Source organism: Sinohyriopsis cumingii, chromosome 15, assembly GCF_028554795.1.
Source record: "Sinohyriopsis cumingii isolate HCF-2022 chromosome 15, ASM2855479v2, whole genome shotgun sequence".
NCBI lineage: Eukaryota > Metazoa > Mollusca > Bivalvia > Unionida > Unionidae > Sinohyriopsis > Sinohyriopsis cumingii.
In genome coordinates this window covers 15,015,556-15,036,180 of record NC_142975.1, presented here as the reverse complement: position 1 = coordinate 15,036,180, position 20,625 = coordinate 15,015,556, and the positions used below count along the sequence as shown (strand labels likewise).

Sequence of the window (20,625 nt, the reverse complement as noted above, 5' to 3'; positions counted from 1 at the left end):
TCATACATCTTATATATTAGGTAATTCATTAATTGCACCTTCAGAAGCTGGTATTGTCTAGTTGTGCAAAATTCATTTTCCCTATTTTAATAGTTGCAAAGTGTACTTTAGACTAATTCAGACTGATTTGTTTTGCACTAGAAAGCAGTAATTTTAGATAGCAGTGTGCAAAGACACAATTTCCAAAATAAAGTCAACCATATTACATCAAAGTAGCATACATATATGCCAATATTTCTCCAGTGTGCATGTTTCAAATGCAAACAACTTCACCTTACATACGCCACACTCTGCTTCGGCCGATGTGGGTATGTGAGAAAGCTTGCCAGTAGCTTCTCGAGGATCGGTGGTTCTTCCGGAGTTTTCCCCAGTTCTTCCTCCACCATTTATACTGGCCGCCATATATGTGCTAAAAAATGGCACTAAACTCTACAACAACAACAACAATAACAGCAACATACGTCACACTCTCAACAGTACATAATAACTGGTGAGCGCCCCCAAATCAATTTTAAATTCTAACCAAAATTCATGAAATAAATGTATTATACCAGTCTAAAATCACTTTTGTAATTTCTCAGTGAAGAGGTCCCAGTTGTCAAAATTGGTACACATCTAATATACATGTATCTGGTTTGCTTAGATACACAAAGAATCAACCAAAGATTCCACAAACTCCTGTGCTAAAAAAGCGACATATTGTTGTATTGTTCATTCAGGTAAACATCTATATCAATATTATGTAGGCGAAACACTGTTTTATGTCTGTTTATTCAAATGAGTAGATATATTTCAGCTAGAAGCAGCAACGACCAGCATTCATTTTGACAATCTGAATAATAATGCTTAGTCCTACACGTAAGACGCTGATATTTATGTTAAAACAAAAACAAAATGTGCTGTAGGACTAAATAGTGCTTTGTTGTCGAACCGAACGTGTAAAAGACCGGGCTTATCAACGTCAGATATTAAAATGAAGATAGAGGGTCGGAACGACTGTAGAACGTAGGAACCACTGGCATTTTTAAAACTAGTTCTACAAGGTAAGACGTATACCAAGACCAACAGTTACGACTCCGCTTTATTTTATTTTCACATTTTGGTAGCGTAAATATCAGAAGAAAAATAGAGACGGAGATCCACTTATTGGTTTAGACGTATACCCTGATATTATGTTCGGGTCGACCCAAATAACATAACTATAAGGATTGACGTTTTACGCTGCACAGTTGTTAAACCTTTTGTGTTCGTCGATAACGTTGATGGGTTCCGACTGTACATACATCAGTATCGCCTCTGTTAAGTTATTCATTCAAGTCAGTTTCTAGGCTACTGTAAGTCATGCAACTTGTACTTGCCTGTGTTTTTGTTAGTATATCATATATCACTGACCAAATTTTAATGTTTCATTGTTTTGCATTTAGGTCATTTTTTCAAGGTATTTGCCTGAGATTCATGCAGTTGATGAGTAAAACATTCCCTTGACTAAATTAGGTCACTGTCATGTATAATGTGCAGTAAGTTCTGCATTTAGGTCGTTTTCTCAGGCATTACTTTTGTTTTACACAAATTTTGATTTTCTCCATAACCTCGGAAATGCATCTATGGAACGAATCGATTGTCACCGGTATTGAGAAAATAATTTATGATCCCAGATTTTCCAATACCATTGCCATTGTCTTAGGCATCAGTGTTAGGCTTTGCATTTACTGCTATGTATTCATGAAACTTGATTTTTACCCATGGAGGGTATTACTTATCAAAGAAAAAAGTAGATCAAAGTGACCTACTTATCTTCATCTATAAAGTTTGCAAGACTTTGAATTTTTTGATTATGAAACAGATGAGACACAACATTTTATGAAAATTTTTTATGTTATTCAAAGTAGCCATTAGGTGATACATTAGAACCTGTCTTGAAAGATCACCCCTTCTGCAAAAAATTAATGGTCCCTCAAGACAGGCGGTCTCTCATAACAGGTCATGACACTGTAATCAATGAAACTGTACATGGAGATCCTGGTCTCTCAAAACAGGTGGTTTTTCATAGCACTGGTCTCTCAGGACAGGTATTACTGTACTTGATTTAATAGAAAATGGTACATATTACATTAAAATTGATTTGATTGGTTATTGGTCAGATATATGGTTATTGAATTAAATATAAATCCATTTAAAAATGACCTGTGATATCACTTTCATGAATTGGAAAATATACGCTTACTTACACAGATGTCAGAAGTACAGATTTGAGTTTTTAATAAAAGCTGGTTGATGGGTTCAGTCCATATGTGCATGCAAATCAATTTTCTTTTCTTTCGGTTTTTTAAAAAGATGTACATGCTCATGGAACATTTTGGGATAGATTTTATTAACAGGGGTGCAGAAATTGTTTCAAAATCAAGTTGTCCATGGACAAGTAAATTAAAAGTTTACTTGTTCAAATTAAGTCCAACCTGTCTGAAGTTTTATAGTTACAATAGCATTGGAATACAGGATTGCTAATATGTTTACTTTTATTAAGCCATGCCATCTGTGACATATAAAATATACTGGATATTTCAACTTTTCTTATTTTTGGACTTTCATGGTCAGGGTCTACAAATCTAACAAGAATGCATGCATGAACTGTAACTGTTGAATCAGTACTAGCATCTGAAAAGATGGATATGAATTCAGCTTTAAATATTTTATCATTTGCACCTTTATGGTGTGTTAATGGTGTCTTTCATGATGATGACCTGTCCTGCAAACAATTCACCGGTTTTTCCTGCAGTTAAGGGGTATCTCTTAGATATTTTAAAACATGCTGTTCTTTGTTCTTTTTTGGCCTCAGGCCAAGGAAACTCTAGCAGCCAAGAATCTTTGAACTCCCAAATTATTATCATATTCTCTGTCATAGTCAAGTTTAGCTGTGTTGACTTTAAACCATTTGGCCCTAACTTGAAAATGATAAATCCACATGCATTCCTTGGACAAATTCATCATACTAGAGCATGCTAGTTTTAGAGTCCAGTGATTGGTTTAAAACAACAGATATGGCAGGAAAGCCCAATCCCACAGCCAGTGAAATTCATTCTGTTGTTACCATTAAAAGATATTGCCTAATACAGTACTATATGTTTCCTTTGGTTAAATTCACACAAGCTGTGTCTGATTCTTGTCCTAATTGATAAATTTCATCATATATTATATAAATATACAATACATCTGCATGGAACTTGCTGATAAGTATGATTGGCGCTTGCGTAAACATCGCTTGAACAAAACAGGATCTACTGCTCTTTCAAGTTAGAGCCACAATGTTTGCAAACAATTAACCTTGCAAAAGTCGCTTGGCCGTAAGAACAAATTTCCAACTCAGATGATGGATTTCTGCACCCCTGATTAATGTTTGTAGTGGTCAAATTTGCCTAATGTATTAGAGAATTTAGGAAAACAAATGATGTGCATCTTGAGGAAACTCTAAAGAAAGTTTGCAAGTATACTTTTTTGGCAGAAAGGTAAATTTGTTTTGTGGACCTCGTGTGGAATAGCAATAATCAGATATTGTACGAGATTGTAACTGTTATCTATATCATGTACGTAATTTATTAATGTGTGCAACATTATTTTCATTTCTACATTACTGAGATTCATATATGTTTCATTTGATTCAGCAAATATGTTGAAATTTGTTTTTTGTTTTCTTCTTCTGAATGTAGGGGGTCTTGAGTGGTCTGAAGCACTTTCCATTTCGGATCACTACCATCTCACCGCTGTCTGCTTGGGTTCGAGTCTCGGATTTGGCCAATGTGGGTATGTGAGAAAGCTTGCCAGTAGCTTCTCAAGGGTCAGTGGTTCATTCCATGGATTTCCTAGGTTCTTCCTCCACCATTAATACTGGCCGCCATGTATAGCCTATCTTGTGCTGAAAAATGGCATTAACCATTACAACAACAACAACAACAATCTTCTGAATAGTGAATTCATGAAAGGGAAATAACTCCACTATTCTACCCCATTATTCCATCATGCATTGAAAACTTTTGTCCCTTTTCTTTTTTGATCATTTTTACATTTCAGATCACTTTTGAATCTTTTAATGTAAAAGTTATCACATAGATTTAATTTCCATCCTAGTTTCTAGTTGATGTCTTAATAGACATTTAATTTTAACCCAGGTTCCTTGTTGATGTCTCAATAGATAGATTTAATTTCAATCCTGGTTCCTGGTTGATGTCTCAATAGACTGATTTAATTTCAATCCTGGTTCCTTGTTGATGTCTCAATAGATAGATTTAATTTCAATCCTGGTTCCTGGTTGATGTCTCAATATATAGATTTAATTTAAATCTCAGTTACAGGCTGATATATCAGTGCATCACATATCAGTTCGGTAAACAGCTCTGTATAATTTGGGTTCCAGTTATCAATTTTTTTTTCTTTTCAAAAAACTACAATGGATTTTGAACACTGTAATTTGAAGAAACAGGAATCAGATTTTGCTTGTTTATATATACTGTCAATATCACTTTACATTTAAGGTCAAAGGGTGCTAAATTTTTGTACCAAAATATGATCAGGTATGAGAGAATCTTTACCTCATCTGTAATGTGAGTGCATCTCCATCAGTCATAATAAATTTGACAATCACCTTTGTGTGATCTTTGGTTTTAAGATCCAATATCATTAGTTAATCCTTTAATCTGTATTTAATTAAGAACACCATTATACCGACAGGTTCCTGGTTGATGTCTCAATACATAGATTTAATTTCCATCCTGGTTCCTAGTTGTTGTCTTAATAGACAGATTTAATATCATCAGTTAATCCTTTAAGAACATCATTACATATACAGACAGGGTCAGCAATATCCGAACAAATTCAAACCACCCTTCTGTGACCTTGAGGCAAAGTCAAAGGTCACTTCCTATGATTTTTGTTACTTTATCAAAGATATGAGTACAACTACTTGTACAGATACAGATGGATTTTAACCAAACTTGAGGTGCTGTCTGCAGCATCAGTTTCAATGTCAAGGGTCATAATCTAGTTTTGAACTGTAATTGCTTGCAAATGCCATTTTGCAAAAGGTTTAAATGGATTATCATCTAGCCTGGTTTGTTCACTGGTATGTCTAAAGAATGTCAAATCAGTGTAAAAAAAAGAGTGTTATGATGTTATGATATTGGGGTCAGGGTCATAGGTAATGTAGTTTTTTTTCTGCTATGGTGGTTTGTAATAGTATTGTTGGATTGTAAATAATTTGGTATGTGACAATATCTTGATAATATCCAAAACTGGTTTAGTGATCTTCTATCCATGACCTCAGGTTTTGGGTCAAAGGTCATTACATTTGTTTGCATTACATGCACCTTTTTGGACATAGTGACTGAAATACTACAGTGAATTGTACTACAAATTAGGTATGCCTGAGTTCATCAAGTACTTATCAGTCTGAAATAATTTCATCACTCATCATCCCCTTCCAGGGACTCTTGTTTACTCTTTCATTTGAAGAAATGTTGTTTATATTTTTTTATTTGAATGGGTACTCATTTGGCTCTACATAATCACAAACATGTAGAATGTTGATTGAGAGAATGTGTTATATATTGAACACTATGCTCATATATTACCTAGAGATAACACATCTGAGAAGTCAAATACTGAACACTCTACTCAAATAGTCATTTATAGATAAACTTTATGGCTATGGATGATAGATAGACATAACTTTTTATCAGGTCAGGTTTTAATAAAAACATTATTTTGAAGGTGTTTCAAGGAACAGATGGTTACCCTATTCATGAAACAACAGATGGTTACCTTATTCTTGAAACAACAGATGGTTACCCTATTTTCAAAACAACAGATGGTTACCCTATTTGTAAAACAACAGATGGTTACCCTATTCTTGAAACAATAGCTGGTTACCCTTTTCCTGAAACAACTGATGATTACCCTATTTATGAAAAAACATATGGTTACCCTATTCTTGAAATAACAGATGGTTACCCTATACTTAAAACAACAGATGGTTACCTTGTTCTTGAAACAATAGATGGTTACCCTATACTTGAAACAACAGATGGTTACCTTGTTATTGAAACAATAGATGGATACCCTATTTTCAAAACAACAGATGGTTACCCTATACTTGAAACAACAGATGGTTACCTTGTTCTTGAAACAACAGATGGTCACCCTATTCTTGAAACAACAGATGGTTGCCCTATACTTGAAACAACAGATGGTTACCCTATACTTGAAACAACAGATGGTTACCCTATTCTTGAAACAACAGATGGTTACCCTATTTTCAAAACAACAGATGGTTACCTTGTTGTTGAAACAATAGATGGTTACCCTATTTTCAAAACAACAGATGGTTACCCTATACTTGAAACAACAGATGGTTACCTTGTTCATGAAACAACAGATGGTTACCCTATTCTTGAAACAACAGATGGTTACCCTATTTTCAAAACAACAGATGGTTACCCTATACTTGAAACAACAGATGGTTACCCTATTTTCAAAACAGCAGATGGTTACCTTGTTCTTGAAACAATAGATGGTTACCCTATTTTCAAAACAACAGATGGTTACACTATTCTTGAAACAACAGATGGTTACCCTATTCTTGAAACAAAAGATGGTTACCCTATTCTTGAAACAAGAGATACTTACCATATACTTGAAACAACAGATGGTTACCCTATTCTTGAAACAACAGATGGTTACCCTATACTTGAAACAACAGTCACCCTGTTCTTGATACAACAGATGGTTACCCTGTTCTTGATACAACAGATGGTTACCCTATTCTTGATACAACAGATGGTTACCCTACACTTGAAACAACAGATCGTTACCCTATTCTTGAAACAACAGATGGTTACCCTGTTCTTGATACAACAGATGGTTACCCTGTTCTTGATACAACAGTTGGTTACCCTATTCTTGAAACAACAGATAGTTACTTTATTCTTGATACAACAGATGGTTACCCTGTTCGTGAAGCAACAGATGGTTATCCCATTCTTGAAACAATAGATGGTTACCCTATTCTTGAAACAACAGATAGTTACCCTATTCTTGATACAACATTTAGTTACCCTGTTCGTGAAACAACAGATGGTTACCCTATTCTTGAAACAACAGATAGTTAGTTACCCTATACTTGAAACACCATATGGTTACCTATTCTTGAAACAGTGTTGTAGTTAATTTCTGGACCATAGCAACTAATTGACCCCACTTTAATGATGGTTAATGTAAACTGCTGATTGCATCTGTAGTGTCATTTCTCTTAAGCAACCTCCCCATAGGATGGATTAAGTTATGCTGTATTGAGACAGGTGGTTGTACTGGACAGGCAAAATGTATAGAAATAATAAAGACAAAGGAAAATTAGATGCTGCTTTATCTGAGAGGTCAGTGTGAAGAGAGGTCATTATTATGTAAAACAATAACACCTGTCAACAGCAACTGTTGAATGACTAAAACCATTTGTTTTAATTAGCGTACTGATACTACTTATACTAGTGATGAGAGCCTATTTACCTTGTGTTGTTTGTCACTGTCATTCTTTTACCTTTTCTTGTTTATCTGTGTCCTTTACCTTGCATTGTTCATTTGTGTCATTTACATTGTGTTGTCATTGTCATTTACTTTACATTTTTTGTCAGTAGTTTCCACCATGTACAGATTCATAGAGCTATAATTTTTCAGTGTATAGTTACATTCCACAGATGTTATGTCAAGAATCTGTTTTCTTCATGGTAATCATATTACAGAGGTTGTTGTTGTTGTTGTTATAGGGTTTAACGCCATTTTTCAGCACAAGATAGGCTATACATGGCGGCCAGTATTAATGGTGGAGAAAGAACCCGGGAAAACCCCGGAAAGAACCACCGACCCACGAGAAGCTATCGGCAAGCTTTCTCACATATCCACATTGACCGAGCCCGAGACTCGAACCCACACAGACAGAGGTGAGATGGCAGTGATCCGTGACAGAGAGCGCTTTAGTCCACTCGGGCACTCGGGGCCCCTATTACAGAGGTATGTAATAATTGTATAGTCAGTCATCTTTTCTTCCCATCATATATTTTTGATACATCATCATATGTTTCTGAATTTATTAATAGTTTCCATTTGGTCAGACAATTTCTCATAACCATGCTATCAAATTTAATATAGTTTAGCTATTGCAGGTTTTCTGTAATATTTTTATCTGAATTTAGGAGTTGGATTTGAGTTTGTTGTATTTTTTTATAATCCTTTGTATGAATATTCTTGATGTTAATAGTCGTGTAATAACATGGTGGCCATGTAATTTCATATAGTCATTCATAACCAGATCTGTTGTGTTTATGCATAGAAAACATGTATTTGTATTAAGCACACTAGAGCATTGATTCCCAACCTTTTTGAGTATGACAGCCATTTCTTAACTTAAAAATCAGCTGACCACCAGATGCAAATAGTTGTGCTTTTAGGCACCCTTGGAATAACCCCATATCCCTCATGGGTTAGGCAGTTGGGAACCACTTGTTGTTAGCATCCGTTAGTCTCGAGAGATGATGGAACTGTGCCCATGAGAGATGTCCCAGTTAGTGGTTGTGCAGCGTCTGCTGTGGCTATGTAGTCCAGTTCAGGAGTGGCAGTCCCTGCTGCACTTGCTGCACTTGAAGGTTGCATCTGGTGTTGGTTGGAGCTGCTTATTCTTCCTCTGTGATCATCTGTTGTCAGCTAGCAAGCGTAGTTTGTCCTCTCCAGCTTTCAGACCAGTGATCAGAGCATGTCACCAGCTTGATCTGTCTAGAGCGAGCTCTTCCCAGGTGTTGACATCAATATCAAGGGCTTTCATGTCGTGCTTGCAGACATCCTTGAAGTGGAGATGTGGCCATCCGATCGACCTTTTGCCAGAGGTGAGTTCCAAATAAAGAATGTCTTTGGGAATCCGTCCGTCATCCATCTGACATACATAGCCCAGCCATCTGATGCAACGTTGGCGGAGGAGTGTGATCATGCTAGGAATCTTAGCACACTCTAGAACCTTGTTGTTTGTTACTCGATTGCTCCAGGTGATCCCAAGTGCGTTGGAGGCAACGCATGTGAAAGGCGCTCAGTCTTTTCTCTTGTGAGGCATGCAGAGTCCAGGTTTCACTGGCGTACATGAGAGTGCTTAGCACGCAGGCACGGTACATGGTGATCTTAGTGTTCAGGGTCAGCATGCTGTTGTTCCACACTCTCTGCGACAACCTGGAGAGAGTTGTTGATGCCTTTCCGATCCGCTTGTTGAGCTCAGCATTGAGCGAGGGGTTGTTGGTGATGGTAGAGCTGAGGTACATGAACTGACCCACCACCTCAAGTTCGTAGTTGTTGATGATGATGCTTGGGTGGTCCACATCCTGAACCATCACGTTTGTTTTCTTAGGCTTTTGGTTAACCCAAACTTTTCGCATGCTTTAGCAAAGCGGGCCCTCAGATGCTGAAGCTCAGCTTCTGTGTTGGTGGCTAGAGCAGCATCATCTGTGAAGAGCATGTCCCTGATGGTTACTTCACGCACTTTGCTCTTTGCCTTCAGTCGTGCCAGGTTGAACAGTCTTCCGTCTGATCGTGTGTGCAGATAAATCCCTTCTGTGGACATCCCAAAGGCATGCTCGAGCAGGAATGCAAAGAAAATGCCGAAGAGTGTGGGGGCAAGGATGCAGCCCTGTTTAACTCCACTGCGGATGTCAATGGGGTTGGATGTTGAGCCATCGTACTGCACTATGCCTTTCATGTCATTGTGGAAGGACTGGATCATGCTTAGCAGCTTTGGAGGGCAACCAATTTTTGCCAGGATTGTGAAGAGTCCGTCTTTTGCAGCACCCCAGCGAGTGGTCAGTGTTGCAGTCAGCACTGTGGAAGGTATGGGTAAGAAGCACACCCTTCATGGCTTACTATCTTGTAATGATCAAGTCCAGCTGTGTCAGTGTTTAGACTGGGGATGCCTCCAAGACACTTTGTGCTGTGGCTTTGTCTGAAAGAATGCATTGGTGATGATGAGGCCGTGGTACGAGCACATCTCTAGAATGCGCTGCCCATTCTCATTCATCTTCCCAACACCAAACTTGCCAAGACAGGAGGGCCAAGAGTCATGGTCGGCACCCACCCTAGCATTGAAGTCGACCAGCAAAATCAAGTTCTCTTCCTTGGGAATTTTGTCAATGAGTGAGTTTAACTCATCATAAAACTCATCCTTGGTATCTGTGGAGGATCTTAGTGTGGGAGCATAAATGCTGATCAGGTTGACAGGCCCGTTTGTGGTGTGGAGGCGGAGGGATAGCAGTCTTCCCTCATATCCCTCATGGGTTAGGCGGTTGGGAACCACTGCACTTGCGTTAATTGATCATGCATTAAATGGTTCATTTTATTGTTTTTCCAGCTGAGTTGCAGTAGTATAAGATGGAAGTAGTGATCATGGCTGTTGTAAATCATGGTTCGCTTGGTTTAGCATCTTAGGGTACAATGGATAATATATCAGCCTATGTTGAGATAGATAAAATTTCTAACTTCATAAGGTCTAAATCACTCACATTGTTTTTGTAAGTGGAATCTTTCCTGACATAACTGAATTCAAACAGCGTGCATTCTTTTTTGACCCAACCTACTTTCAGCTTCAATGAGATGGCTTGGTGGTCCTTATTACACAACCCAATTTAGTTGCCAGAAATTGGATGCCATTAGTTGACATTCAAAATTCATCATACAACATCTCTTTGGTATTGACACAACCCAAGAGTCTTTCAAACAGGACCAAGTACATTTGCTTAAGCAGCCTGAGGCAGTTTGAGGAGCTCAAAGAGGTCTTTTTCTCCAAGTTAAACCGAGGAAAGAGGTTGAAGTGGGTAATATGCATGATATACTCTCACATATGCCTCATCAAGATCTCTGCAAGCCATGACTCATATCTCTATCAAAGATTTTGTCAAGGCCATCAGTTGGCATGCACAGGCAACATTTTAGAGTTGTATGTATGAGACTTGGTTCCACAGCAATGAACTCTGGATCTGGTAGACTCAGTTGCACTAGCAGCCTCCAGACACAATTGCCACCTGGACACCCTGTGGGCAAGCATCCTGCACAGATGTTGAGGGATTGACCAGGAAACTTATGTGGTAAGATCCCATTATTTCAGGGTGTAAACCACTTTGCCTCTGGATATGCTGCTCACAGTTGGGAGAATGGGTTAACCTTCATATGAGTAATCCGGTATTCTTCCCTCATGATTTTCTGGGGTGAAGGTTGGATGCTTAACATTTCTTTTGCCTTTTACCTATTCTGCTAATGTTAATGTGATGATGAAACCTATGTAAAAGATAAGAGAAAGCACATTTTTTTGGTAAATTCTTTTTCTTCAAGAATGTTTACCAGACCACATTAACTAGACAATTCCCTCCATCACCCCCTCCCACCTCCAATGTGAGTATCCCATTACACAATGTTCCACTCAGCTTAAATTAGCACCACCTGTAAATGGCAAGGGGAGGTAATTGGGCAAGAGATATCGCCCTTTGTCTATGTATTATAGACAGGATGAAATTTTGTCTTTGGGAGGGCTGGATTCAAGAGTTTTTAGGGCTTATATTCCTAAAATTAATGTGATTGGGTAAGTATTCTAGGAGTAACACAATTTACCAAAAATTTGCGTTTATATTTGTTATATGAATGGCACGATATCATAGCTTTATTGTCCATTTTCCTAAAGTGTATTTTCATATATTCATTTTTGTGAACACTTTAATGTTAGACATTTTTGTTATGTGGGTGAATTATCATAATCATAATTTTATTACACAACAAAAGTCTCATACTTGTCAAAGTGAACAGAACAATTTCATATCTTTTATGTCAACAGAATAATATAATCCATGTTGTATGCACCAACTAATGTGTTGAGTTAAATAATTAGTGGGAGAAAAACATCTCAGTGCTTCATGTGGAATTCAGCATTTTGTTGAAATGACTGTGTATACATGCAGTTTTATTTTTATATGTTGCTGTATTTATATTTAACCAAAATTGTGCACTAGATCAAAGTTGGATTGTGTAGTTCTGTAGTGTCATAACTGCACATGTTAGAGTAGATGTGAATTAAGTTCTGTATGTATCCACTAAGTCACTTTAATAATAGATTTTTGTCTCGTCACTAATTCACTAATCCAAAACCAACTTGGCTTATCCTTGAAACTGGTCTTTGGAAACAGGTGACCCCAGAATGCAGATTCATGACCTTTATAAACTTGCTTCTCAAACAAATTAAATACACCATTATTTTTATTATTATTACTTATATACTATTATTAAAAGTGGTAGTAGTAATAGTATTTTTAGAACATTTGGCATAATTTCCTATTCAAAGGATTCACCATTGCACTTTATTATTCATACATTTTTGGTGGAGAAGCGTTTTATACTTTTGTTTATATAGTGAGATGATAGCTTGTTCAATGGTCAGTATATTACAACTGTAGTAGTAGTTCTAGTACATAGAAAACATAGGCCAAACAGAGCAAATATCAACCCCATAATTGCTATGTTGTCTTTGTTCATAGACTTGTATTGCATTTTAAGTTGTAACTCTGGTCTAATGACTCGTGTTACATATTTGCAATCAATGTACTAGAGATTTTGTCATCATCTTTCAGAAGCTGGCACAGCAGTCTTTGAAAATTTTAAACCAAGAGAGTGTCTTGTATGAAATATTGTCTGACTGTAGTACTGGTACACTGTCCATTCTTGGATTCAAATGAGTAACCTAATAATTCATTGCCTTTTTTCATTTAAAAAATTTATGGATATTTAAATGTAGATGTGATAAGTGTCTGCTAATTTTTCTAGGACTATGCATTTTGTGCATTCAAATTTATGCAGACTTTTCTACATTATTACAAATATTATCTTCTCATTGTATGTACAATAACAGTAACTACAGCACAATTATTCAACAACAGGTTTTTTAAAACTGAATTTGGAAGGCCCTGGGTGGCCTTAGTAGTCTAAAATAGTTGCCTCACTTCTGTCCACATACAGGGCCCCGAGTGTCCGAGTGGTCTAAAGCGCTCATCGTTCCAGATCACTGCCATCTCACCTCTGTCTGCGTCGGTTTGAGTCCAAGGCTCGGCTAGCGTGGGTACATAGGAAAGCCTGCCAGTAGCTTCTCGTGGGTTGGTGGTTCTTCTCTGGGTTTTCCAGGGTTCTTCCTCCACCAGTTATACTGGCCACCATGTATAGCCTATCTTGTGCTGAAAAATGGCATTAAACCCTAGAACAACAACAAAAACAAAAATCTGTCCACACACACACGCACACACACACACAAAGTCACACACACACACACACACTTGGCCAACATGGGTATGTAAAAAATCTTGCCAGTTGCTTCCTGGGTGATTGGTGGATCTTCATAGAGTCTTCCCAGGGTCTTACGCCACCAATGTATTGACCACCATATTATAGCCAGTCTTGTGCTGAAAATGTGCATTAAAACCTAAAACTAAACCAAACTGAAATGTATTTTTCAAATTATACACAATGTGTGTTAAGAGCTTTCCACAGTATTGGTTCCCAAACTATTATTATATAGCAAAAACTGTTGAATAGGTCATATTTGAGAAATTAAAGCTAACTCAGTGTATAATTTGTTCTTTATTATTCTTTTTAGATTAAAACATTTCGTCATCAGTGCAACTCTCATGCTTTCTCTCTCACACACACATGCATGCATGCATGCTTGCACACACACACACACTATAGACATCACTATAAACTGCGACACTGCAGACATCATAGAGATATGAATGATTTTTTTTTAAAGGTTACATTTAAAAATCCAAATCACACTTGTACATAGCACTGTTATCCAGTACTTCTGTCTATAGTTAATCACGTTTGCCTTGTATAACACTTATCCAGTGCTTTCCTTGTCTATAGTTAATATTGTATGCCTTATAACACTGTTATTCAGTGCTTTCCTCTTCAGTAGTTAATATTGTATGCCTTATAACACTGTTATTCAGTGCTTTCCTCTTCAGTAGTTAATATTGTATGACTTATAACACTGTTATTCAGTGCTTTCCTCTTCAGTAGTTAATATTGTATGCCTTATAACACTGTTAAACAGTGTTGTCCTTGTCAGTAGTTATGGTAATGTTATATGCCATATATTACAGGGTCATCCAGTACTTTCCATGTCTATCATTAATTTAATATACTTTATATAATACTGTGATCTGGTACCTTCTGTATTCTATAATTAATTTTGCATGGCTTTAATAACCTTGTTATGTCTCAAAATTAATTTAGTTGTATCCATTTACATGTAATTGTTTTGGTCTCCTTGCTTCGCAACCAAATAATGTGTATATTGGAAACTGTGTAATTGTCATGCACATATAATTGAATTTACTTCAGGCTGTCTCATTGTATAAAATAAAATCAATGATAGAAAGAAAAAAATATTGAGTGTTGGTTGTAGGTCCATCTTTCTATTGTTGATTTTTTTGTTCAATCAGATGATGGGGTCTCTTTTGAATTTATTCGGTAGATCTACAATACCAGGGCAGAGGTAAGAGTTTGATGGAGACAATAAATGTTTTTTTCAATCATTTTGGTATTTGAGGTCTTGACAAGGTGCAAGATTTCATCAAATCTGTCAGAGATCACCAATTCTTGATTCCATGGTGCATTACAATTTCAGATATCTGTCATCCTGGACGTCTTTCTTTGGTCTCTTAAATGTACCTGAACCTTTAATGTCACATTCTGGAAAAAAGATTAGTTCTTTCCAACTAGTTACAAATACAGTAAAACTTATAAAAATTAGACACAAAAAATGTTCAGATTTTTAGAAATTGCATTTTTAATTGATTTTGATGTTCACAAGGTTTTTATCAAATGGATATGACTACATCCTGATTGCTGAAACTCTAGAATATCCAAGGACAACAAACATGAAAGGCATGTTTCTATGTATTCTGGGTAATTTTCATATAGATAAATAAATGAATGAACTTTTCAATTACCCATTGACTGATTGCTTTATTTTTGTTCTTGAGCATGGTTACTGTTTTTAGAAATAGCTGAATAACTTAAGCAACAGATTGTCCAAGCGTTATTGAATGGCAGTTCATATTCATTGGAAACAGACAAATATTAAGACCCACATAGCAAATGTAAATGTGGCATTATTATTATCCTGATTTTGGTAATTACCAACACCTTAATTGCAATTGAACTCCCATAGGAAAATACATAAAATTAAATGTCCAAATGATGAACATAAGTATCATATCTATATAAACTTGTTTATAAGTTGAGTCCAAATGCTCATATACACATACGTTATTCAATACCATATACACTTGCTTATAAGTCGAGTATAAATGCTCATACACAACCATTATTGATTACCATACATACTTTTTTATAAGTTGAGTCCAAATGCTCATATACACATACGTTTTTGAATGCCATATACACTTGCTTATAAGTCAAGTCTAAATGCTCATACACAAACGTTATTGAATACCATATACACTTGTTTATAAGTTGAGTCCAAATGCTCATACACACGTTATTGAATACCATATACTTTCTTTTAAGTCATCCAAATGCTCATATACAAATACGTTATTCAATACCATATACACTTGCTTATAAGTCAAGTCCAAATGCTCATACACAAATGTTATTGAATACTATATACACTTTTTTATAAGTCAAATCCAAATGCTCATATATACACACATTATTGAATGCCATATACACTTGCTTATAAGTTGAGTCCAAATGCTCATACACACACACATTATTGAATGCCATATACACTTGCTTATAAGTTGAGTCCAAATGCTCATACACAGACACATTATTTATTGAATACCATATACACTTGTTTATAAGTCAAGTCCATAGCTCATATATACACACGTTATTGAATACTATATACACTAGCTTATAAGTTGAGTCCAAATGCTCATACACACGTTATTGAATACGATATACTTTCTTTTAAGTCGTCCAAATGCTCATATACAAATACGTTATTCAATACCATATACACTTGCTTATAAGTCGAGTCCAAATGCTCATACACAAACGTTATTGAATACTATATACACTTGCTTATAAGTCAAGTCCAAATGCTCATACACACATACATTATTGAATACCATATACACTTGTTTGAAAGTCGAGTCCAAATGCTCATACACACATACGTTATTGAATACCATATACACTTGTTTGAAAGTCGAGTCCAAATGCTCCATATACACTTGTTTGAAAGTCTAGTCGAAACGCTCATATACACATACGTTATTGAATATCATGTAAGAGTTTAATGTTGTTTTTTCTGAGTTCATGTGGTATAAACTGTCAGTTGCCGACTCACACGGCAAATAACGCCCGAAGGGCATTATGTAAGCTGTCTGAGTCGGCAACTGACAGTTTATACCACGATGAACTCAGAAAAAACAACGTTAAACTCTTATAATTGAAATTGTAATTATTTGTTATGTTATTTTGTTTGCATCATTAAAAAACAGAAATCTTAATTGAGTGCAGTAATACATGTTTGTGGTTTTTCTGTTACGTAGCTATTTATAGCACTTGGGATGTCCAGCTTGATCGCAATAAGGTCATCATAATACCAGTCCTTCAACCAATGGAAACAAATTTTTTCAATTATTTTTTGTTTGTTTGTTAGAATGTTGTTTTTCTTTCATGCTTACTTCATGTCTGCCTTACCTGGCGGTGTTTATCTTATGCTGTACACGTGGCTATTTATAGAAGTGGAAAAGTAGTTCTCCTTACAGTTCATACAGAAATGAACGCAATTCGTTTTGATCACGTGGTAACATTCTGACCAATGGAAATGTTACTTTCCTGTACCAACTACTGGCATTACAATTATATACACTTGTTTGAAAGTCGTCAAAATGCTCATATGCACAGATGTTATTGAATACCATATACACTTGTTTGAAAGTCGAATCCAAATGCTCATACACACACACGCTATTGAATACCATATACACTTGTTTATAAGTCGAATCCAAATGCTCATACACACACATTATTGAATACCATATTCACTTGTTTATAAGTTGAATCCAAATGCTCATACACATACATTAATTAATACCATATACACTTGCTTATAAGTTGAGTCCAAATGCTCATACATACACGCATTATTGAATACCATATACAATTGTTTATAAGTTGAATCCAAATGCTCATACACATACATTATTTAATACCATATACACTTGCTTATAAGTTGAGTCCAAATGCTCATACATACACGCATTATTGAATACCATATACAATTGTTTATAAGTCGAGTCCAAATGCTCATACACAGACACATTATTGAATACCATATACACTTGTTTATAAGTTGAGTCCAAATGCTCATACACACATACGTTATTGAATACCATATACACTTGTTTATAAGTCAAGTCCAAATGCTTGTACACACACACACATTATTGAATACCCTATACACTTGTTTATAAGTTCAGTCCAAATGCTCATATATACATTATTGAATACCATATACACTTGCTTATAAGTAGAGCCCAAATGTTCATACATATGTTATTGAATACCATATACACTTGCTTATAAGTTGAATCCAAATGCTCATACACAAATGTTATTGAATACCCTATACACTTGTTTATAAGTTGAGTCCAAATGCTCATATACACATTATTGAATACCATATACACTTGTTTATAAGTAGAGTCCAATGTTCATACATATGTTATTGAATACCATATACACTTGCTTATAAGTTGAACCCAAATGCTCATACACATACATTATTCAATACCATATACACTTGTTTATAAGTTGAGTCCAATTGCTCATACACACACACGTTATTGAATACCATATACACTTGTTTATAAGTTGAGTCCAATTGCTCATACACACACACGTTATTGAATACCATATACACTTGCTTATATGTTGAGTCCAAATGCTCACACACACACACAATATTGAATACCATATACACTTGTTTATAAGTTGAGTCCAATTGCTCATACACACACACATTATTGAATACCATATACACTTGTTTATAAGTCGAATCCAAATGCTCATACACACACACATTATTGAATACCATATACACTTGTTTATAAGTTGAATCCAAATGCTCATACACACACACATTATTGAATACCATATACACTTGTTTATAAGTCGAATCCAAATGCTCATACACAGACGCATTATTGAATACCATGTACACTTGTTTATAAGTCGAATCCAAATGCTCATACACAGACGCATTATTGAATACCATGTACACTTGTTTATAAGTCGAATCCAAATGCTCATACACACACACATTATTGAATACCATATACACTTGTTTATAAGTCGAATCCAAATGCTCATACACAGACGCATTATTGAATACCATATACACTTGTTTATAAGTCGAATCCAAATGCTCATACACAGACGCATTATTGAATACCATGTACACTTGTTTATAAGTCAAATCCAAATGCTCATACACACACACACATTATTGAATACCATATACACTTGTTTATAAGTCGAATCCAAATGCTCATACACACACACATTATTGAATACCATATACACTTGTTTATAAGTCGAATCCAAATGCTCATACACAGACGCATTATTGAATACCATGTACACTTGTTTATAAGTCGAATCCAAATGCTCATACACACACACATTATTGAATACCATATACACTTGTTTATAAGTCGAATCCAAATGCTCATACACAGACGCACTATTGAATACCATGTACACTTGTTTATAAGTCGAATCCAAATGCTCATACACACACACACATTATTGAATACCATGTACACTTGTTTATAAGTCGAATCCAAATGCTCATACACACACACATTATTGAATACCATATACACTTGTTTATAAGTCGAATCCAAATGCTCATACACAGACGCACTATTGAATACCATGTACACTTGTTTATAAGTCGAATCCAAATGCTCATACACACACACATTATTGAATACCATGTACACTTGTTTATAAGTCGAATCCAAATGCTCATCCATATATGTATTATTGAATACCATATACACTTGTTTATAAGTTGAGTCCATAGCTCATATATGCACATGTTATTGAATACAGATTTACCTACATATAGGTTATTACTTATAATCATGTCTACTTCAGATGTAGCTACAAATAGGTTATTACTTATAATCATGTCTACAAAGATATACCTACATATAGGTTATTACTTATAATCATGTCTACGATGTACCTACATATAGGTTATTACTTATAATCATGTCTACTTCAGATGTAGCTACAAATAGGTTATCACCTATAATCATGCCCACTATAGATGTATATACATATAGGTTATTACTTATGATCATGTCTACTTCAGATGTAGCTACATATAGGTTATTACTCATAATCATGTCTACAAAGATATACCTACATATAGGTTATTACTTATAATCATGTCTACTTCAGATGTAGCTACATATAGGTTATTACTCATAATCATGTCTACAAAGATATACCTACATATAGGTTATTACTTATAATCATGTCTACGATGTACCTACATATAGGTTATTACTTATAATCATGTCTACTTCAGATGTAGCTACATATATGTTATTACTTATAATCATGTCTACTTCAGATGTAGCTACATATAGGTTATTACTTATAATCATGTCTGCACAGATGTAGCTACATATAGGTTATTACTTATAATCATATCTACTTCAGATGTAGCTACATATAGGTTATTACTTATAATCATGTCTACTTCAGATGTAGCTACATATAGGTTATTACTTATAATCATGTCTACTTTAGATGTAGCAACATATAGGTTATTAAACATCTACTACAGATGTACCTGTATATAGGTTATTACTTATAATCACATCTACTACAGATGTACCCGGGGCCCCGAGTGGCCGAGTGGTCTAAAGCACTCTTTGTTAAGGATCACTGCCATCTCACCTCTGTCTGCATGGGTTCTAGTCTTGAATTCAGCTAATGTGGGTATGTGAGAAAGCTTGCCAGTAGTTTCTCATGGGTTGGTGGTTCTTTCCAGGGTTTTCCCAGGTTCTTCCTCCACCATTAATACTGGCTTTCCATGTATAGCCTATCCTGTGCTGAAAAATGGCATTAAACCCTATGACAACAACAACTACAGATGTATCTACGTATAGGTTATTACTTATAATCACATCTACTACAGATGTACTACATAGGTTATTACTTATAATCACATCTACTATAGATGTTCCTACATATAGGTTATCACTTATACTCATGTCTACTACAGATGTACCTACATATAGGTTATTACATGTACTTATAATCACATCTACTACAGATTACCTACATGTAGGTTATTACTTATAATCATGTGTAATGTATATTTGATTTAATTATGCCTGATCTAATATATATTTATTTCAATTTAATTTTTTGTCAGTTTTAAAAATTTAAAATTTTTCATTACATGCTATTGTCATGTAAATTTATTCACTAGAGATGATACCTTTTCCAGAA

General features: G+C 35.4%; 1 protein-coding gene across 2 annotated transcripts in view; it reads left to right on the top strand.

Moving 5' to 3' along the window:
- The first annotated feature begins 597 nt into the window (after nucleotides 1-597).
- LOC149781297 (putative N-acetylated-alpha-linked acidic dipeptidase) overlaps nucleotides 598-20,625 on the top strand; it is a 324,099-nt gene continuing 304,071 nt past the window's right edge. Inside the window, exon 1 of one of the 2 annotated variants that reach the window (XM_089935382.1) lies at nucleotides 598-719. The gene's annotated coding sequence lies outside the window, so the exon portion shown is untranslated. Of the gene's footprint in view, nucleotides 720-7,967; nucleotides 8,053-20,625 lie in introns of those variants that run through there. The other variant, XM_089935384.1, reaches the window with a different exon arrangement.